General features: G+C 39.4%; 1 long non-coding RNA gene across 2 annotated transcripts in view; it reads left to right on the top strand.

Annotated features, from left to right (window-relative positions):
* The first annotated feature begins 1,730 nt into the window (after positions 1–1,730).
* Positions 1,731–23,356, top strand: part of LOC135311882 (uncharacterized) — a 39,129-nt gene continuing 17,503 nt past the window's right edge. Inside the window, exons 1-3 of one of the 2 annotated variants that reach the window (XR_010371416.1) lie at positions 1,731–2,011; positions 2,901–2,982; positions 22,741–22,832. This is a non-coding gene — a long non-coding RNA (uncharacterized LOC135311882). The remainder of the gene's footprint in view (positions 2,012–2,900; positions 2,983–22,740; positions 22,833–23,356) is intronic. The other variant, XR_010371417.1, reaches the window with a different exon arrangement.

The raw sequence follows: 23,356 nt of genomic DNA, 5'->3' as shown, positions 1-23,356 counted from the left end.
AAGATAGTTGATTGCTGCGCTTTCTGCTCGTCATTCTCCATACCTTTTGTCCCATCTTCTTTTAGGCTTGGTCCACGTATCACTGAAGGAGCGAGCTACACTGTGCCTTCCAGCAGACAGCTGGTTTCTGCAGCTATCTGACCTATCACTCATTCTTTCCATTCCCAACACTTTAAGCTTGTGGTGGAGCATCAAAGAGCTGCTGATACATAGTTTGTGTTTTCTTTGACACTGCTCTCCATTAAAAAAGAAAATTCTAATCAGACTGCGGAAAACATCCAGCCCTAACAGTAAGACAGTACACCAGAAACAAAGAAGATCTCAAGGAACCAGTGAGGCTCAGGGTCCCACTTTGGCTCATTTGACCATTATTAAGCTGCAGGAGCCAAGTGTTTTAGCCTCTCTAGCTTAGAGGTGTTTCTGGCCTTCAGCTCTGGCCCTGTGGATTTTGGTCCCAAACATCCTCTGCCACTGCTGCCTGCCACTCTAACAAAACAGGCAAAGGTTCTCAAACTGTCTTACACCAGCAATATTTGGGTAATGCATCTCTATTTTATATAAGGTATACCTAGAGAGAGAATAAATAATGAACTATTGTGCTGAGGCATTTATCTCTGCAACGTTGAGAGGGATAACTAAGAGCAACATATAGTAGCCATGAAGATAAATAACACAGCAGGTCATAGTATCATGTATAAAATATTCCCAGCACTCTAGGTTCCATTTCATTATTAGATTTTTAAAAAGACCATTTTCTTGGTCGGTTTCCAGAGCTAGAAGTCACAGAGGCTAATTTCAAATTGCTTGAGGCCTTGGAAACAAAGATGTATTTGTGCAAACACTGGCTTAAATGCCAATAAAAAAATGTGAGCAGGACCCACCCAGCCTTGTAAGTGAATGATACACAAGGCGGTTTTTCTTCTCACAACCCCCCATCTCCAAACTTTTTTGTCATGCACCAGCATTTACAGGCTGGCTTTCAAAATGACAACAATATTAGGCAGGAAAAAAGATAGCTATCTAGATAAATAGACAGATAGCTTTCTGTAGTGAGCAGTTTCTTTTGATCAGCATGTGAGGTCCTTCCTCTTTACCTATCTCCACTGAGATCTCGCCTGCATTATATTCAGGAAGGATGTGGGACAAAAGCAGGAAGTCCGCAGCAGACCAGCAGGAACAGTTAGGTGTTTAGGAGCTAAAGACTTAATGAATTCGGGTTGCTTAGCCTGAAGAAAAGGAGACTGGAGGGAGAGTGTTGCAGTTACCAGTATACAAATCACTACCAAAAAATTGCAGTAAAAGACAGAATAAAATATTCTTTATGTTCACAGTAAACACGAGAATCTTAAAAGACAGCAAAGAAGGTTCAGGTTAGATAGCAGGAAAATCTTTGTAATGTAAAGGCAGTAAAGCACCAAAATATGTTACTGGAAATGCTGTGAAATTTGCACCACTGGAATTCTGATGTGAATGTTTATCTAGAGATAACACAAGCGCAGTTTACTCTGCTTTGGTTCAGGGACATAAAACTGTGTAACCTTCTAAACACCTTTCAGACATAGGTTTTTGCAATGTGTTAAAAAATGCTACATAACAAATAGATGCTTAAATGTCAATGATAAAGCAGTGCAAATATAAAATTAATCATAATTATTCAGCAATGCATCTTAGCCCAGAACTGTTAGCTTTTTTTTAACATTATGATACCAGCTGGAAGTAGCATGATAATTTATTTATCCTAGTTAGAGGCAAATGAGTTATTTTATGGTAAGTTCAGTACATGAACTTTAGACCTTGTGGAGTAGAGTGTAAGCCCCTGCTTTGCAACAGAATCTGTTACTTCAGTTAAGCACTTGCTCTCCCTGAAACCTAGTCTTTCACCTGTAAAAGGAGGACAACATCTATTCCAGAATTTAGTTACTGTAAGAATATGTGGAATGAAGAATGTAAATCAGCTGATTCCAGGGGTGGCCAGACACTTTCTTTAGATAAACAAACTCCCTGGGAACAGGTAAGAATGAAACAACGAATGTCTTACAACTGAAGTCCTCACTGCCTACCAAATTATGCTATTATTATTATTATTGTGGTTGTTGTTGTTGTTATTTGAAGGGTGGAGTTGGTGGTGGCTGTTGTTCCTTTCAAGTGTATTTCTTCAGTTTCCTAACGTGACGTAATTATGGGATTGTAGCAATGAAACCAGGGTTTATTCCAGATAAGAAAATTTGAACGATGGCTAGTCTCTTTGCTTCCAACAGATGAAATAATGTTCTCCATTAGTGTAGTAGTAGATCGCTTCTTTTAATCAAGTGGCATAAAATGAAGCTGGAATGATTTGTACACATCATCAGAAATAAAAGGCCAGCCTTACCATATGTATCATTTTATTACAGTTTAATAATTTCCCAAGATAAACCAAATATTAAGTTCTCATTTTATGGGTAGCATTGTAATGAAGATTAGTTATTTAATATTTCAGGACAGTAAGCGCAGCAGATGTAAAAAGTTATTGAACCCTAAAAGTGTTTCTTGGACCAAATGGCTCTAATGGCCATTAATTTGCTGTGAATAATTATTTTTAGCCAAATACATTTGGGTTTATGTCTGCATAATTTGATTGCACTTTTCCAGTGAGGTGGACGAGAATTTAGGAACGGCATGGAGTAAAAACAATGCTTTCATGCCTCCAAGGAAAACCCTGAAATGGTTAGAGCCACATGCCTAAAAGTTTCAGACTGGCTCTTCACTTGCAATCACCCAGCACGCAAGCTTGCCACGCTGAAGAACAAGACTTCCATCGGCATTAGACTCCCACTACCTAGAGAGTCTAATGACCTATTAATTCCTCAAGTTCCTTCACCTGAGAGTGAAAGTGTAAGAACTGGATCTCTCCCCGCCAGGGGAGAAGGCTGTACCAGGAACTCAGCTCAGACTGCATTTGATCTTACCTGCAAGGTGATTGAAGTGCAGCACTTCGCACAGGTGAGTGTTGTCTCTGTAAGTCCTCCCCTTGGCTCTTCTGTGCATAGTAGTCTCTGACAGAGTTTCTTTTGGTTTAGTTTGCAGTCCTGTGAGCTGAAATTGGCCCTCTTCTTTCTTTTTGGTAGTGTTAAATGTCAGTTATTTAAGGATTTGTAGCCGGAAAGCACTTTTTAGACTGTTCCTTTTTCTCACTTATGGTTAGAGGGAGTGGCATATGTATTTTTAACTAAGAGCTATAAAACCTATAAAAAGACACAAGGCTTAACATTTTAGCTGAAATACAGTGAAAAATATAATCTGTCTTGAGACCCTTATTAAGAGCTTGATCTATTTTTCTAACACATTATTATTAATAAAGTAAAATATTTCTATTTGTGAAGATTTGATCCAAAAGCAAAGCATAATAATTTTAATAACCACATTTGTTTCACTGAAGCCCTCCCCCAAGCCAGCCAACTCTTTTCCCAGACTTCACAGAAATAAAAAATGGAACACTTCTGTTTGACTGAAAAATTTATAACTCATTCTGGTTTTGATGGACTTACCATTTACGGCTTTCACATTAAGTTTAACACATTTCAGGATGTCACTGCAAGCCTGACATATAGAACAGATATAATAACTTTTCTTCACTGGTGTGCAGTCTTGGAGCATATTCAGTGACTGCTGTCATAACTGGACCCACAATGTGAGGTAGATTGTTTTGCGTGTGTCACAAACACACACTCATGCCTACATATGTGCAGAAGCCAAGCCTGTAGAGAAGGCTAGATGACTCACCTCTAGTGCTTCTCATTTTTTTGCCAGTTAGGTTGAATACAGGGGCCTGTTTTTGTGCAAAGGCTTTGAGGATTGTTTTCATCATCCTCCACCTCTTCTCTCTTTCTCACAATCTCTTTATTTTTTTTTTTCTATATATAATTCACATTAGGTAGTTCATAAGTCCTCCTTTCTTTGTTCCAGTCATGTGTTGTTGTTTATGCCATCTTCAAGTTATATGAAGACAGTGTTCATACAGAAATTGATTAAAATGTCTTTTGCTAAAGTAAGACAAACAAGTCTGGTTTGCTGACTCTCTCTGCATGTTATAATACCATAAGATCTAGATATTCTTCAGAGCTAGGATAATCTGTCAAGCAAGAAAAACTAAAACTGCACTTAAAAGCCATATATGAATCTTTACATAATGTATAGTCTATTTTGACAAGTATTATCTAAACAATTTGCACTTTTTGGTAAAGTATTGCATAAACCCAATATTTCTGCAAGAAATTATCACTAAAAACAATTGTGATCTGTCTTGACAAAGATAAGAAAGTTATTCCTATTTTAAAGTCTAACAGGCTGAGACTAAGAGAAATTACAACCCAAAATCTGATACAGTTCCTCAGGTTCAATGGAAACTTCTTTTCTGTAAGCCATTGCATTGAAACCCAGGGAATTCAATAAGAAAAAAATTGTAGAATAACATGCACAGTTATTCTAAAATCAGGAACATAACCCATACCCATAATCTTCACTTTCAAGTCATTATTTTGTCCAAACAGAACACGTGCATCCATATAGTTTTTGTGTCTCTCTTAAGATTAATTTCATATCCTCTGTAGAGAAATACATTAATAAAATATGTTTCCACAGTTAAACATTCAGAAGACCTAATTTTATAGCTTTTTGAATGAACATGCAAGTTTAATTGTCTTTCTTTTTGCTTGTTCGTTGCCAAGCAATCTTTTGGTAGGTGTCCCATGACATATTTCAGATACTTTGCTACAACATTAAATATTTTGGTGGTACCTGAATATTAGTGGTGTAATATTATATCCTTATTCATGTGTTTACACAGTTTTCTTTCTCACACTGCTTTAAAATGTCTTTATTGGCTTTGCTTTTTATGCAGGATGTTGCCAACATCTGCATTTAAGAAATCTTTTGACAAGTAAGGTTACAAAGGTACTTCCTTCTGTGTTTTCATTTGCACTGGGGACATAGGTATTGCCAAAGAAAATTAGGAAACAAATAAAAATTGTCATCTGTGCAAATAAAAATGGTCATCTGGTCATCTGCAGAAGAATCAGCCAAAAGGTATATAAATATAGACAAGCTGAATTGTGTATCGCAATTGGATGAGTGCTTATTTCCACAAGTTTCACCAAGACGTTAGCTGTAGAACTATGATCTTTCCCAGGGCTTGATGTGTGGGGTCATCAGAAAGTTCAGGGAGGTCAGGGATGCAAAGAAAATTTAGGATCCAGCAGAGCTAGTGCTGCAAAGTCAGATAAGAGGAGACTGTGTTTCCCTAGAAAATATTCTTTGGAAAATAATTAATAAACCTGGGGGAAAAAAAGCACTTACTGACTTACAGGAATAAAAATGTTTCTACCTTAAATACAGCTTACTGATTATGGCTTTCAGACTTTAAATTGCCAACTATATTCAGGGCATGATATTAGAGTAATTATGACATCCTGAACTTTATTATGCTACTCTGAAATTGGACTGGTTTAACAAGGGCCTTATGGGACCTCCATTATGGGAATTTTTTAGGGGCAGGTTGTCAATCACCTCTTAGGGAAGATGAGCTACCTGGGGAAAACTGTAAGACTGGGGAGTCTGTAAGATGGACCTTTAGATGAATATATGCTAGATTGTGCTAGGCAGGCAATTATGTGTTCTGATGTTGCTTCAGGAATTATACAGCCTCTTGCAGTCCTCTGTAGCTCTGTGTCCATTGATGATGTGGCTTATATAAGGCTGTGGAGACCACTTCCCCAAAACTTTCCAGATAAACAACTTTCCCTTTATCTTCAAGTAACCACTTGTTTCATCATTCACGCTTCTTGGTTCCTGGCATTACAGCTTCAAAAACTGTGAGATGCCTGAAAGGAGGAATTTTGCAAGCAAAATTACTGAAAGGTTGCCCTACGATACTGGGTCATAATTCGGAACAGCAAGCAAAAGTGTGGTCCAGATGTCCTTCAACAGTGCTTGGGAATGGAAAAATTCCTTGCAGAAACATCTGGAGCTGTACAGCTCAGTGGTGGATCACCCAGGAGATAGAACAGACAGTAGAAAGGAAGGCTGAAACTTGCTGAACGGCAAGAGCGACTAGAGGCCAAACCTGTACACAGCTTTGTAATCCACACCAATTCTGGCTGTGGAATTGTTGACTCTGCTCCATTTCCCTTCAACTCCATGACTGCTCCACTTATGCTGCTAGTGCAGGCTGGAATGTCACTAGGTGGGCAGGGGTGTCCTAGGGCTTGCTGGGACCCTTCATGTTTTGGGACCTGTTCACTGAATTGCACAGCAGAGATTTGAGCTTGGACCCCTGATCACAAGTTGAATCAGTACTTTGAAGACTATGGAGCCAAAGTAAAAATCTAAGCCTTTGAATTAAAATTTCTAGCACAGAGCCTTGCCAAAGATTAAGTTTTGAAGTTTCTCCAAACATTTTTCTTGCACCAAGCTTAATGTCTCAGGTGAAAAATGACATTAAGCCAGATGGCATAGCTGTAGAAGCCGTATGAGTAAACAGAGAGAGTCCTAGAAAGGAAGTAAATTTAAATGCTAAAGAATACAAATAGAAAAAACAACTACAAAAAAACCTGAAGCCTGAACTACACTACAGAAAGGTTTGAGCAGTGCCTCAAGTTACAAGTAAAATTCAAGCTAGTGGCTGAGAGGAGCTAAGACGGTGCAAGAATGCTCAGGGGGATGCGGGATGCCGCTGTACCATGCCTGGGGTAGAACGTGGATGTTCCCATCACTGACCACGTATGCACTCACCCTAGGAATGTACCAACAATCACTTAAAGGAGAAATTTTAACTACACAGAGTATTATACTCTGGCAGGTGGATCACTCGATTGAAGCAATGCTTGTCTCTACAGTGACAGCAAATTATGAAAGCAAGATAAGTATGTGAGTTGGTTGTACTTTTGAAAGGTACTTCTAATTCCTCTTCTTGAAACATGGCTGTAGGTGTTTGATTTCTTAACACAAAAGGCAATCACATCACAAAACGAAGATGAATGTGTCTCTCTGTTTCTAACATGCAGGTGCTGAAATATTTCTTTCTCAGTGTAAACACGCACAGTGCCTGAAGTACAATTCTTTGCAGGAAGTTGATAGGCACCGAGCATCACAAAACGGCAATTTGTCAGCATTGCCAGGCTGCAGACTCAAGGCAGAGCCGCAGCTGCTAACAGGAGCGTTATACTGTAAACCTTTATTTGTGTTCAGCTTCTTCCCATTCATTGCTGAGGAATGGAAAATTTGACGCTACCACTCCCTGAAAACTTTTCAGTTTAAGTCCCTGTTGTGGTTTTGTTAAACTCAGCATATGTTGGACTAGAAAGTACAGCACAGAAGCACAGGTGCAGTGTTTGAACTATGCTAAAAATGGACAGGAATTTATACAAGCTATGAGGTAGGTGTGGTTCATCTGCCACAACGTGGACAGGTTAACATTCAACAGAAAGAATGAAGGTTGTGGCCAGGGGTGACTCACTGTCTGAAAACACAGACTAATGGAGTTTTCTGTGAAAGAGAGCAGAGACAATCCTACCTTTGTCACTGGCTCTGCACTAAAAACACAAGATGAAATGCAGACACTACCATACACTGCTGCAGGTTTCAACAGTCCCAATCCTCTCCATATGAAATAGCAGCAACAGTTTTTAACCAACCCTAGCCTTATTTTTGACTTACAAATATTTGCTTCTGCACTAGTCTTGACTTTTAAATAAACACAACACAAGAGAGTTAACAGATCAAAGAACCAAACAGGACTATAATAAGTTGAATAGCATTTTATTATGGTTTATTTTGTGTGTGTGTGTTGTTTCAGATAGGCTATTAAGCCTTTATTTTTTTCAAACTAAAATACGTTCTTGTGAAAGTTCTCTCTGTTTACACTGCCCTAAGATAGGAATGAATTTTATTCCATTAAACACTTCTTCCAGTGATATACACAGTTATATAAAAGCAATAAAATGGTTACTAAATAATGTTGCTAAATAATGATCACAGAAAAGGTTTTACAAACAGCAGTAGATTCAAGAGGTCAGGAGTGAAAACCGAAAGAGGTCATTAAGCTAAGTAGGAATAAGCTGCGTGAAGAAGTAGTATAAAGTGGACCTCATAAATGTAGAAAAATTGAGCATTAAGTTCATATAATCTAGCCAACAACTTAGTTCTAGGAAAAAAGTTTAGAAATTAATTTGTACACCACTGTGTGTATTAATCTTCAAAGGCACTGACATAAGACTAATCAAGGAAATGTATGTCTGACTCTTTTAAATCAACAAGTTTTTCATTCAAGTTAACAGTAGCTATTTCTCTGAATAAAATTATTCATGGGTGTAAGCAATGTTAGATCCCATTTTAGGAGAAACAACCAACACCATAATGGCCATTACTGATAATTACTCATAATTTTACCAAAGCTCTTGATTTTGTCTTTATTGTCAGAAATTCAAGATTCAGAGCAATGAAGTGTCTGATGACAAAAAAAAAAACAAAACAAGCAAACAAAAAAACCCAACTATATAAATTCACATGAACATTAACTGCCTTAAAAATACCCCCCAAAAAAGGACATCTTTAGAATGAATTTACATTTTAATACTATCTTCTGTTCTGTTTTTCTTAGAATACCAATATCTCTTAGGACTCAATATTTTATGTATAATGTAATCAAGATGTTAAATCTTAATAAATAATTCAATTAATTAGTTAATGTTAGATGTGTAAACTTTACTGTGAATACTCAGCTAGACATCTTATCACGTAAGTGCTTTTCTATCAACTAGAATTTTCTACTACTGGAAAGAAAGAGATAAAATATTGCAGCTGAGTCTCTGAATATCTGAGTTCAATTCTCAGATTCTCAGATGCATAAATCTGTACTGAAGACTTATCAGAGTTATTCAGTTTACCTGTTTCAGGTTAGACTTCCTCAAATGAGAGCTACCCAGGCTTTCAAATAATATTGTTGTCACCTCATTTATACCACCTTCTTTTCCATTGAACTGAGGCAACTGAGGGGGAACTTTTGCACAATATTAAGCTGAAGTACTCCAGGAATTGTTTTCCAAAGAGTTGCAAGAGTCTTTCTTTGTCCCTCCTGTAGTCCCCCATTGGAACTGTTGAATGCTAATGGAAGACTACAGGCATTGAAGTGGCATTTCAGTGCTTGTGTTAGTGCTTCATTTGTGATTAGTCTATATTACCAAATAGTCAACTATTTTGAATTAAAACCCACCATTTTATTTGAGTGAGGGGATGTGCTTGTGGGCATAGGGTCTTGAACTGTACACAAACCCTTCTCAGTGGAACAAACCTATTAGTGCAGTCTCAGGCAATTATTTAATCTCTTTATATCCCAATAACTCGATCTGAGAACTGGAAATTATAATTTCTCTCCCCCACTTTATATGCCTGATCTGTTCCAAGATCTTGTAAGACCAAAAAATCTGCTGGTGTAGAGGGAAGAAATTTTCTAATTCACTTCAACAGGTTTTAGATCAGGGTTTGAGACCAGTCTCTTGTGTGTGAGAAAACAGTCCAGTACATTGGGACCTGTATATTGATTCAATGTGTAGGACCTTATGTATTGAAGATACTAAAATACCTCCACGAAGAGGTACAAAAAAACATTTTCAAAGTATACTTTACCTTTCCCCCCTGTAACAACATGACTGTTCCCTATGTCCAGGAAAGAGGAACTGCCGTCTCTGTTTCACCAATGCCCTGTTCAAACTTTCTGCATGAAAGGGACTTGATTCAGCATGGAAAACTGCTGCTATACAGTGTGTGATACAAGAAAACAAACTTGGTTGTGTCAGTTCAGTACCTATGCAACTGAAAAACTGCAGGAGGGTGTTAGTAAGCACTGCCTAAGTGAAATAGATAATATTTTAGACCAACCTGACTCTGGATATTGGAAAAGCCCCTGCTGTCACCACCTGTAAAATATTGCAAACTCAGTGAATAAGAACCCTTTGTCTAGTCTCCCATCTCTATCTGCCATGCACTAGCAACATTGTCAGACAGCGGCAACCAGAGGTGAAAGTAGAGATCCAAGTCCAGAAAGTCCATATTATGTACATTGTTAGTGAGTATTCATTCATTCACTGCCTAAATAACTGTAGTTTACATGATATTATCAAAGCTACAATAACACATGCAGTCAATTCCCCTCAATCCCACTGTTTTTCGTCTTTTCACACAATTGCAATTGAGCCATTTATCTGTAGACCTGATAATGGCTTTTCATATCCATATCACTCAGATCTATGTGTGTGCTGGTAACATATTAGAGTTACTAAGGATTGATATACACCTCACTGGAGTCCATGCAAGACCAGTATTGACTATTGTGGACAAAAGCATAAGGTTTTTGACTCTTCTAGTGATGCCAGCTAATGAACTCCAGCCTACAGAAGAAATTCCTCTTATTAGACTCCAAGGACACCAGTTTGTACTTTGTGTTCATTTACTTTTGGGGACGTGGCTAGATTATCCTTAATCTCTGCTCTGTCATTATTGTGTAGTGGACTTACTTATGCTTTCCTGTGTTCTTTTTATTTATACAGCTGAATAACCTTTTGCTATTTGTTTAATTTCCTTTACAAATTCTGGCTCAGACTGACTTTTGGCATGTCTCACATTATCCCCATAGTTCTTGATCTCCTAAACATAATTACATTGCTGAGCAGGACTTTTTCCTGCTCCTGGTAGGGTGTCTACTTACTCCTGTGATTTGCTTTGTGGTTTTTATTCATCCAGTGAGATCCGGAGCACTATCCTAAAATTTCCCTCCGAGTTCAGAATATAAATTCCACACAGATTTTTGTTCTTTTCACACAATAAGATTTCAAGCCTCCAGTCGCTACTCCTTGGTCTTTTCAATGCAATTGACTTTGCAAATCTTAACATGCTTATTCACACCCCAGATGCCAGCCGCCATGACATTTCCTCAGCAGTTGGAGGAGCAATCGAGAGACATAGCACCTTCTAACAAAATGCATGCACCAGCCCACTAACCAGACAGCTCACCTTCCACCGTCAGCTTCTTTGCATTGCCCACTTGTCCTGTCTTAGGTGACTTGCCTAATAATATTTGCCCCATCTAGCCTGGCCTAGTTTTGGACAGATCTCATCGACGTCAGACTGTTACTGTTCAAAGAAGGATCCACAGTGTTTAATCCCTTGTGCTTAACAAAATTTGGAACTCTCCTTTTCTATACATTTGATCTTTCAAGTATCAAATTAATGGTATTTATGGTTTCAATGCCCTATCAAAACCAATAAATTTAAATTATTAATTCATGTCATCAAATAGAACCTTTTTTTTATCCATACACATCCTATCTGCAGCCAAAGAGGGCAATTCATCATGCCTACAAACTGCTGAACCATTTTCCTGACAATCCCTAGGAAATAAGCAGTAGGTCATATTAACTTAGGTCATGTTAGGGAAAGAGGTCATATTAACCACCCTTGGATATCCATCTCACTACGACTACTTTGTATACACATGCTGCCATGGATCAGGATTGTGCTGGAGGTGACTTGTTCCTTTTCAGCCAGCAGCTGCTTCCTGTCAAAAAGCTTACACCTAGTGAGCCCTGCTACCTTTTGTTGATGCCATTTTCCCTGAGCACTGTCACCTGTTCTTGGTTTGATGAATCAAACCTTCACCTCTTCCGCTCTCTTTTAGGGCTTGCATACGGAAGCCTTTATACTTCATACATGGAGGGTCCAGTACTTGCCAGCTGAACCCCTGGCTCATTTCCATGCTCCCTGGCACCGCTTCAACACCAGTTAACATTCTTTTGGCAGCTCACCCTGACAGGCATGTTGGTGAATCCCTCTCACTCCCAGGAAACAGTGAGGCCAGAAATCATCCTGCCCATAGTCAAAACAATACACAAAGCAGACAGGAATGAATTCACCCTTGGTTGTTTCAAACTCAGTGCAATGCACATGAGTTGATGTTTTGAAAATGTATTGCACATTGGGCCAACAGTGAGGGGCGTTAGACTGACTAGAACCACTCACTTAAGAGGGATCAGCACCAGCGGCTTCAAGGTCTGAGGGGCCACAGCAAAGGTATGTGTTTAGATGGACTGTGGGGGTTCCAGTGCTCTCTCTATAATTGCTGTGGAGGGATATAATTGCTATGATGAAGAAATAGGCTGGTAGGAGGAGTAGCAGTGGCCAGGCACGCAAACTTCACCTCTACAGTCATTGTATACCTGCAAGGATGTCTTGACTTCTCCAAATAAGTGACACAAGGCTAGAAACCAATAGAGTTGCTTTGCTCTGAAAGAGAATAGTGGAAAGAACAGCTGGAGGGGTGCCCATGGCACCAAAGGAAAAACTACAAGGTATTTTTAAGAAGTCTTCCAGCTATGCATACTGCTGCTTGGCAAATGTACTGAACAAATCTTGCAGCCAATCTTTGTTAAAATGTCACCATCTTTAATGTAAATAGGTTTATTTAGTACACAACCTCACAAGAAGTACAAAAGTGGGTTATTGACTCAGAAAATAAAACTATTAAGCTTTAAAATGCAGCAAGAACATTAAAAAGAAAATCAAAGAAAAACCACTGTAAAAATTTCATTAGAAGCAGTACCTTCTCAAAACATAAAAATTTTTGGACAGTAAGTACTGCAAAGCTTTCATTAACAATGCCATTCTTATTGTTTATGCTGTATAATTATGTTTAAGACTAGAAAAGTAAAAGAAGAATACTCAGTGTACGCAGTAAAACAGCAAGATTATCTGAAAAGCAAATTCTAATAATGCATAAATTTAAATCTCATAATAATCTCATAATAGGAGAATAACTCCTATTATTTCAGCATATACAGTGTTGGCATGGGGTGTAATTTAGGTTGAATCCCACAGCCCTGTCAGACCAACCAATGTCCTGCATGCCTTGATAAACTACAAGGAGAACAGACGCATAGTAAGATAACTCAGACAGCTTGCTAAAGTTTCCTCTGCCAGTGGGACCTGCTTGGTACAGCCAGAGCCCTTTGCCAAGTCTACTTTCTCACACTGTATAGATGGCGTTGCTCCAGTAGCAGCTCTCATCTTCTATCCAGCTGCTACTGGAACACACAATCTCAGAAAGAGAGCTTTTATTATGCATTAATCACAAATGTCTACAAAGACCAATAGAACCTAGTAACTACTCCTTAGCAGGTCATTCAGCACTTTTGAAAGCACTAGAGGTGGCAAAACTTAACTCTACCCACCGAGCCACAGAAATGGTTCAGGGCAAAGTGAACCTTGAGCTCAAAAGAACGTGAGGGCTCAACATCAGAAATCAGACTTAGGATTTATTAAGCTCTACATTTTTAATAGAAAATTCTGACACTGTAGAAATACTGATTTTCTTATGGGTAGTTCTTGAAAACATTGGACTTCTCTGGCTATGATATGGCAATTTTCTTTAGAAAGGGTTTTTCTACATGTACATTTCCATTGCAGAGGCTTAACTCCTCACTTGAATTGCTTCTCTAAATCTAGCCTAACCTTGAATGAGTCATGCTGTGAGGAGGTATCTGAGCTTCAAGTGTGTCGGATCTGCTGTCCTTGGTCGTATATGTCCCTATGATTTCTATGAAGTAAATCCCATGGTTCTGTGCATTGCAGCAAGCCAAGTTGTTTTTTACAATTTATTTCCTGAAATATAGTAGGAGGACTTTTCTGAAGTTTCTAGAGGGCATTTTAGGCTCAATTTAGCCTGGAGAAAAGAAGGCTCCAGGGAGACCAATATACAACATTTCAATATTTAAAGGGGGCCTGTAAGAAAGAAAAAGAAAGACTTTTTACTAGGGCCTGTAGTGACAGTACAAGGGGCAAAGATTTTAAATTGAAAGAGGGTAGATTTAGATTGGATTAAGGAATAAATTCTTTATGATGAGAGTGGTGAGGCACTGGAACAAGTTTCCCAAAGAAGCTTCCAGTCCGTGGAAGCATTCAAGGTCAGGCTGGGTGGGGGTTTGAGAAACATGATCTAGTTGAAGATGTCCCTGCTCATGGCAGGTCCTTTCCAACCCAAACCGTTCTATGATTCTGTGACTCTATGATTCTGTTGCTTTGCAAAATGCACAAAGGACAAGCAATACCAAGATACCAACTTCACCTAAAGAGCAGAATAACTTTTCTAGAAGTACTTATATTAAGATATTAAATCCTTTCTTTTCCTCCATGACAGCTCACTCACTCTGTGGCTTAGAAAAAAAAATTCATAGGGTCTTTGCATAGGGTAGCACTCACATGGGGAATCAAATATCTCAAAAAGGATGGTCAGGCCCAGACATAATGGCGCCATGACTCTCAGTGGCAATGGTCCTTGCAATGGTTCTTTCCAATGGCTTGGGTGAGACTCCCCAAACTGCTGTGCTGATGAATTCTTGTGATCCAGATGTTTGCTCTGTGCAGTGCGGTAGACGGTCTCTCAGGATCTGTTCTGTGATGATGTGACTCTGTGTGTTTCTTACTGGATCCCATACCTATTTATTACAAGTCCTCCATTTTGGAGTATCTCAAAGTTGTCCTTCAGAGTACTGTGTCTCAAAAATTTGGAGATTATTTTGATGTATTTTGTGCAAGTGATGCATATCTTACATTTTTTAGTATTTCCTCATTAATGCTTAGATTATTTTTGCCATATATGGAGGAAACATTCAGCATTCCATTAGTTTGGAGGTTTCTTTTCATTGGAAATGTAATAAATAATGTCTTAGAGTGAAGAAATAATGGCGTAAACATTTATCGGTTTTACACCCCCAGGAAGTAACAGAAATTCTTTTGGTATTTTATATTAGTAAAGAATTCTCTCTCTCCCCCCTCTTTGGCTACCAAATACATGTAAATAGTATAATTGTGAAATGAACTCTCTAAATGCAACACATTAACCTCCATTAACAAACAGCCTTTTGCTCAGGTAATGTAATTGTATCCAAAAACTCCACATTTCTTATTGTATTGTCCAGACACTCTAAACAAAGATTACACATGCACATGTACTTCTGGTTAGGCACCCTAAAAAAAAAATCCCACAACTTGAATTTCAGTTTAGGTGTACCCTAGTGCAGTAAGCTGGCTGATTCCATATTTTGGGGGTTGGGTTTTGTGAAACTGAGATGTGATAAACTAATAAAAATTGTTTCCCTTTTATAGATAAGGAGTAGAACAGGTTTTTTTGTAAACTGATTTCAATCCTAAGGTGAAAGACAATGCTCCCAAGTTTAGTCTGGTGAATTTAGTGGAAGTTTTCCTTCTGTAGTGAGTTTGGAGTCAAGATTTCTGGATTATGGTCTTGGAGGCTACTAAATTATCCATAATTTTTTATGGGTTTTCAGCATTACTAGGATGGATTATGGTGAAAATGAATGATTTTCATACCAGATCTTTCATATCAAATATTGTTCACTTAGCCAAAACTGAGACAATTTTCAAATTGTGTAGTTTCTCCAATCCGCTACCAACTGACTCTGGAAAAAACAAGCCTTAGAGCCTGAATATCAATGAAGAAAAAGTTCAGAAACGGTTTGGGGAAAAAAAAAACCCACAACATTTTAGCATGGGTTTTATTCAGCACAAAACCAGACATTTCAATGATATTTTTATGTCCTTTTTGCAGTAAATTGTGGAGTGAAGCCAGCCAATCTGCAAAAATTGCACATGTACTGTAAGTGAGCAAATATTCCTCCTATTGCCAGTGCTGTTTGATCTCACAGTCTAGAAGAGAAGCAGAACTACATTTAATGACTCCTGCAGCCAGAATTTCAATTTAAAAAACCATCCCTGAGCTCTATTGTTCTTTGAAATATGAAACTCCCATCTCATTTTCCTGCTCAGAGAGCTTGAAATGGATGACGGCAGGATCCCTCCATTAAATCACTGACAGGTAGCGGGCTTCCAGGATTCCAGCCAGGAGCCAAATTCACAAGGGTCAGGGGTGCAGGTAAGTGTTATTCATCCACAGACAAGTCTTATGATAGCCAAATGCAGAAAATGAGGTTTTCAAGAAGCAACCTCTAAAAGGATGTCATAAACAGAGATTATGGAATGGGGAAGATACGCTTCAGCCCCCTGTACTTCCATGTTAGGTGATGAAGTCTATAACTGAAAGTTGTCAAAGGATACCGTTAAGCGACAGAAACACTAGAGATATTTTGTCAATATCTCGATTATCAGGTCCACAAAAATAAATTATTCATGGGTTGCTCATGTGCTATGTCACCATCACAAAAGAATTTTGTTAGTATGGGATTTGCTATTTCATTTCTTGGGCTGAATAGCAGATTCTTCACTCCCACAGAAACATTCACACTTTCTGTTTAAAAGAGAAGCTTAAGTTCATCACTGTAACACAAGTAGCGAAAATATTTCTTCTTTTGGAGTTTCATCTTTACCTGTGCAGAAAAAAAGAGCCTTCATATATATTCCTATGTTGTGGCAATGAGGGGTAAGGTAATGCAGAAGCCAAAGCCCCTTCAGCTGCTCTTACCCCAGTAAAGTCTCACACAGGTTAATGTAGGACAGATGATAATGGAAGATCTTGCAGAGCTGGTCAAGAGAAGAATATAACTGAGTCCAGAACAAGAGCACTGCCAATATAGAAAAGGTAAAATTAATAAAGTTCGTAGGCACTGAATGGGGTAATAGGGGATCTGGATATCGCTAGAAGCAAAACAGGAGAAAAGAGTAAAAGCTTTCACCAAAATTCTGTGCATGACAGTGGTACTGTTGTGCTGGGGTAGAGCACAGTGACTCTGATTATAAGGAGTTTGACTACATTTCCTATTTAGCATTCCTCCCTATTTTCCCCTGCTTCACGTCTGTGTGCTTCGAAAGATAGGTGACAGCAATTTGTACTAGCTTGAACTTATTCCTGCTATATCCACTCTGCAAGTAGCTTATTTATCTTGAAATGCAAAACCATTTCACATTCCAGGACCTAAATGTCTATGTAGACAGTGTAAGAAGTGAACCATTTGCAGTTCAGATGATGGGTTGTGATTTCATAAGTGTTCATTGATAGGAAAGAGTTTGTATATATTTCTGTTCTAGCCAGTCATCTGAATTTAAAATTTCAGTTATAATATCCTTTAAGTATGGCCATCTCTGTTTTATAAAGATAAGCTTTATTTCCTGAAAGTCCCTGGTGAAGCACTGTGTTTTCCTAAGTGAGGTATCTTGATTACATTTTGCAAAGAGGGATTTCCATGTCTGTCACGTTGTAACATAAATCACATATCATGTATAAATGCATCATTTAAACTCACATAAGTTTATGGTATACTGTGACAGCTCTTTCTCTCTAGAGTCCACTGGTAGTTTGATAATGGTCTTAGACCTTGACATGAGTGCCTCTAGGCAGTTGACCTACACAGGACATGTACCAGCAAATTATGTCGACTGTAAATAAAGGAAAAAACATACATGATGAAGATAAATCTTCCTTTCTTACTAACAGAAGAAAGTGGTAAAAAGTGTCCTCGATTACTGATATACAGATAACGTGAAGAACTAAAAGGCTGTTTACAGTGAAGTAGCAAAGTGCTGACGGAAAAACACTTTGGCAGCATGTGAGGAAATGGGAAAGTGAACAAAAGACAAAAGAAACAGCCTGTGAAAAACTTCCTGCCTTCATAAAAATCCCACGTCGACCTTCCTGTCTCTACAGAAATTTAAACTTAAATGTTTTATCCCTCAGATTTATAATTTTTCTGTGACTAAAATTTAGAAAATATTTCCAGAATTAAGTGGTCATTTATGCTAAAAGGCCCACAACATACTAATATGACACAGGGAATTGCAGGAGTGCCATTGCAACCAGGCATTTAAAGGTCTCATTTAGAATATCATGCACTGGGCTGGTCATCTATGCTCAAGAAAGATAAAATGGAACTGGAAGAGAAGCAGAAACAATCTATAGCATCGATTAAGTAAAGAGGAAGCCTTACAATGGGACCTTGCAGAGCTTGGGCTGTTTAGCCAAGGAAAACTAAAGATGGGAGGGGATATGAGGACTCTAGAAATATGTCCTTGTACGAATATCAAGGACAAAAACAATGGCTTAAGCTAAACAGAAGCACTAGCGTAAATTCAAATTACTGTAAATTGGTCATGAATAAATCTATTTTGGAAATTCGTAATAATCTGAGGAAGAAAATTTTAAGAGTATCCACATAGGCTATGGGAGAAAGTGAAGGTAAATTTGTTTTAAGATGAACGTCAGTACATGTATGGAAAGAGCTGTATAAGAGAGTAAGAAAACGTCTGGGGTAGGAAGATGATGGCCCACTTCAGTCCCCTGGACAGAGGCAACTATTGTCACATCTTCAAACAGTGCTTCTGGCTGCCAGCTGCCAGTCCAGAGAAATTCTTCTAGAAGATCTGGGTATTATTTGCCAAACCCATGCAGATTTTTCAGCTAAGTTACAGCATCTCAAATGGCATTAGGTGTCCATGTTTAAGCTTCTAAATCAGGCTGTGAGCATGGGCAATCAGACTTCAGATATGTCATGTGCTACGTAGGCAGAGACATATCCTAAGTACTTGGATCTTTATGAGCTTGTATTGCATTTATAATGTGTTCTCAAAGCTTTTTACTTGTCACATTTGGAGGCCAGGGGAGGTCTGCTCTAGGGAGGAATTCCCCAGCTGAATACTCTAGTTTCTAGGGGAGGTAGTTTTTGCTTTCAGCTTTGAAGCTTTAAAGGTTCGCCATAGCTGCAGAGAGGAAGTTTACAAGATACCCTTGAGGATCATAGTGGGTCACTGAGGGTCATATATTGGTTCAGGCTGGTACTAAGGGTTAAAAAAGATATTGATCAAGAGAGGGTTTTTCTCCCAACTTTGACTGAAAAGGTGTTTTTTTCTTGCCTTTCTATGTAGAGAGGAAAGTAGTCAGTCTTTGAGCAAGTTTTGTTTAACATATGCTATGCTAGTACAGAGACTGGAGACATTCTCAGTTTCTCACTCATGCTTCCCATGGCACAGCTGTGACACTTAGCCTGTATAAGACTATAAATTCAGTACAGGGTGGTGGAGATGCTTTGCAGTCTAGGGTATTAGGTACATGTGGAGTCTTTACAGCCTTTTGAACTAGAGGTTTTCCTTCAGTTGCCCACAGTTCTGGGTGTTCTGACCTAGATGAACCAGACTGTCTACAGATCATGATCTAGACTCTCTCTTCCAGCCACATGCTCCTATTCCGATGTCCATATCACCACAATAATCAATACTGAATGCTGGGAGAACTTGCATTATGCTGCCTTGAATTTTCTGTGAGTTCTAGCAGTATGTATTTTTACACTGATTAGCTAGCTCCTGGACATCTTTTTCCATGTGTCAGAATAAATAATTGATATTTTATTTTAGAAGACCATTGTCTTTGCTGTGGACTGGCTCTTTTCAGGAAACAACTTGAAGTGAAAGACTTTTTTTAGAATTATTTATTTATTTTTAACTAAAAGTCACATACTTATTGGATATACTCAAAAAATTCTCAGGAAGGTGTGTCACCATAGTTGCATATTTGAAAGTATCCACACAACTGTAAGTATAAAATAGCAGTGTGCACAGAGAATGAAACCTATATGATATTAAGCTGTGAGCATTGTATGTACCATCTGAGTATTCAGTCATTTTAACAGAGGCTCCTATGTGATTATGAGGAGATAAGTATAAATGTCCAGGCAGAAATAAAAAGCAAGAAATAAAACATTTAGAGGTACAACTTTTTTTTTCAAAAAAGCTTCAACATACTTAATATCTGGGAGATTAATGGGAAAATGTAGACCTGACTACCTCTTGCCAGGTCCTCATGTTCAAAAATCCCCTCACGAGAGGAGACTTTGGGGGAAGAAAGACAAAGCTACTTCCTGAGACAGCAGCTGCTTTAGGAGGAGACTGAATGTGAATGAGTTGTCAGAGGAATGCGATGCTGAGTCAGAGTATCCTTACGGGAAATGCCCCAGTTTAGGATGGGTGTGGGTTTACCAGGGAAAGTGAGCCAGCATGTAAGCCATGACACTGATCCACCATCCTCCTCACCTGGACATGAGGAAGCAGATCAGGATCCTGGTGCAGTGAGCTGTAGCTATTCTTTCCTGTATCTCAGTCATTAGTCACAGCTCCCACCTGACACTTGGTAGCTGACTCCATGTGAACCAGGCCAAAATCAGCAGGCTAGATACAATCACAGAATGTAGGAATATATTAAAGGAAGCGGGAATTACACTAGCTATCATTTCTCACATTTTAGTTTGCCTTGTCACTGGGAATAGAGGCTGCTGGAGCTGAAACAAGTGTACGCAGGAACAAATGTTTCTTTGTTCTCTGCTGTGTTTTAAGCCACCCTCAGGGGTAGTCAAAAGCTCTCTTTGACCCTGCCCTGAAATGCTCACTGAGGACCAACAGACCTTAGTTGGTTACTTTCTGGTGCTAGGCTGAGATGGACACCCTGACTGAATCCATATGTCTGGGCTTTGTGGTCATTGACATGCCAAAACTGGGTACAAATTAATATGTCATCAGGTATGTTGATGACTGAGCTCAGGACCCAAGTTCAGTCGTAAAACTATTGCAGCTTCCCCTGATACAGTGTGGTGGGTTGCCTCTGGCTGGATGCCAGGTGCCCATCAAAGCCGCTCTATCATGCCCCTCCTCAGCTGGACAGAATATAGAAAATATAATGAAAGGCTCATGAGCCAAAATAAGGTCAGGGAGAGATCATGCACCAATTACTGTCATGGGCAAAACACACTCAACTTGGGGAAATTAATTTATTACCAATCAAATCGGAGTAAAGTAATGAGAAAATAAAAACTAAACCTTAAAACACCTTCCCCTCACTCCTCCCTTCTTCCTGGGCTCAACTTCACTCCCCATTTTCTCTCCCTCCTCCCCACAGTGGCACAGGGGGATGGGGAATGGGTGTTATGGTCAGTTCATCACATGGTGTCTCTGCTGTTCCTTCCTTCTCAGGGGGAGGACTCCTCACACTCTTCCCTGCTCCAGTGTGGGGTCTGTCTCATGGGAGACAGTCATCCATGAACTCCTCCAACACAAGTCCTTCCCATGGGGCACAGTCCTTCAGGAAAGGACTGCTCCGGTGTGGGTCCCCCACAGGGTCACAAGTCCTGCCAGCATACCTGCTCTAGTATGGGGTCCTCTCTCCATGGGTCCACAGGTCCTGCCAGGAGCCTGCTCCAGTGCAGGCTTCCCATGGGGACACAGCCTCCTCCGGGCACATCCACCTGCTCTGGTGTGGGGTCCTCCATGGGATGCAGGTGGATGAACCTCCACAGGCTGGAGGGGGACAGCCTGCCTCACCATGGTCTTTACCACAGGATACAGGGGAATCTCTGCTCCGGTGCCTGCAGCACCTCCTCCCCCTCCTTCTTCACTGACCTTGGTGTCTGCAGGGTTGTTCCTCTCACATACTCTCACTCCTCTCTTTGGCTGCAGTTGCACAGGGTTTTATTTTCCCGTTCTTAAATCTGTTATCCCAGAGGTGCTGCCACCATCGCTGATGGGCTTGGCCTTGGCCAGCAACAGGTCCAGCTGGCATTGGCTTTGTTGACCATGAGGGAAGCTTCTAGCAGCTTCTCACAGAAGCTACCCCTGTAACCCCCCTGCTACCAAAACCTTGCCACAGAAACCCAATACATACAGAAAGGCAGGGCAGAGGAAGCCTGAGGAAGACAGCTGTGTTTGGCTAACAACTGGAGAGTGCTGAGTTGTGTGTAGGAAGATTACAGCCTATAGAGTATGGATTATTTTATTGCTGTTTTCTTATGTCATGCAGTGTTACTGTGAACAGTATCTTGAAAAGGCTGTTGAGTCACCATCTGTTCCTGCTCACTGCTCCCAAGAGCAGAACAGCAGGTACGGAACGTAACTCAGGCTTGCTGAAGCAATTCCAGCTTAGCATGCAGGCATTTGATATCCAAGCACTCTTCTAAAAGTGTAAGAGCCACTGGATTCAATCCCAGGCAAGTGACCTCCTCTAAAGTCACATTCAGATCAGACAGTGGTATGGACGGAAGGATGATATACTTTCCTGTATTTCAGACGTCCTTTTAGCTTTGTCTTAGCAGAAGACTAGTAATATTTCTGCTAACACAGCTAACATCTCTTTTTTTTATGGATTCATTGCATATTTATAAGATTTAATGTCTCTTCAAGGAAACTGGTAACACTCCCTTCTGCTATTTTCTTCATGATAGTTACATCAGTTTTAAAAGACCTGATTAAAGAGCTTGTCTTTAGCATTGTTTCCAACTCTAACTAAAGATTTCTTTATTATATATCCTCTCCAGAAAAACCAAGTTTGTATCTCCTGAGAATGTTAAAAGGTCCAGAAAATCATATCTAATTCCAGAATTTATTTAATTGGCCTTTTTGTGCGTTCAGTCCACCAAAGCACTGCTATCAGGTGCTGCTTTGCATCATGTTCTCATGAAAAGAGGTCCAATAGAAGAGTTCCCATCCCTTCAGGAATACAGAAAAAAACAAGGGAGCTCAGTAAACACAGGCTGGAGATAGACTAAACTTGAATTTATGGGGGTATTACTCCTTTCTCACATCTGGGAAAGTGGGAGTCAGAGCACAGGTAGGATCTTTGTTCCTGACCTCTCTATCATTAGTTCATTAGTTAGTTCATTCTGTTTTTTCCACAACTTGAATTTTCTTTCTCCTCTTTCATTCCCAAAGGAGGTTCAGCCTGTGAACCCCCATGTAGTGCTTACCTGATTATAACTACTCGGCTACAGTGGGACCACTCAGGACAACTACTAAAAACATAGGTAAAAGGGCCACAGTATGGCTCATATTGTTCTTCCTACAACAACTAAAGTCAGTAGAGCGACTTTCACTGACCTCTCTACGTTTTCATGAAGTTGGAGTTTTGTAGATTGAATTTGGAAACTGGGGCAAAGAAAAAAACCTGTAACTCAAGATCTGACAACACAGTGTAAAACAAAAAAGGGATCAAATGCAAAACTGAAAAAATCTTTGAAACATAAAGCATTTGTACCCTTGAATTAAATGCTTGGAATTAAACATCTTTATAGCCATACTAGCCATCATCTGGCAAATTCCTTTTGTTCATTAACAAAAAATCAAAACCAATCATGATTTAAAAAAAAAAAAAGAATGGGAATTTCTTATTACAGCTGTCAGAGCACTGAGCAGCGGGATACTCAGACAGGTATCCTCATCTTACAAGCGTTATTTTCTCAAGTGCCACAGTTGTCCTCTACTTTAACTTTGACTTTCATGGTACCACCTTTCTCAAACCTATGTCCCTGACCTTGCTGCTCTGCCAGCT

This window comes from Phalacrocorax carbo, chromosome 2 (genome assembly GCF_963921805.1).
Source record: "Phalacrocorax carbo chromosome 2, bPhaCar2.1, whole genome shotgun sequence".
In the NCBI taxonomy this organism is placed as follows: Eukaryota; Metazoa; Chordata; class Aves; order Suliformes; family Phalacrocoracidae; genus Phalacrocorax; species Phalacrocorax carbo.
Note: the sequence above shows the minus strand (reverse complement) of the source record. Positions and strands in the feature narration are given on the sequence as shown.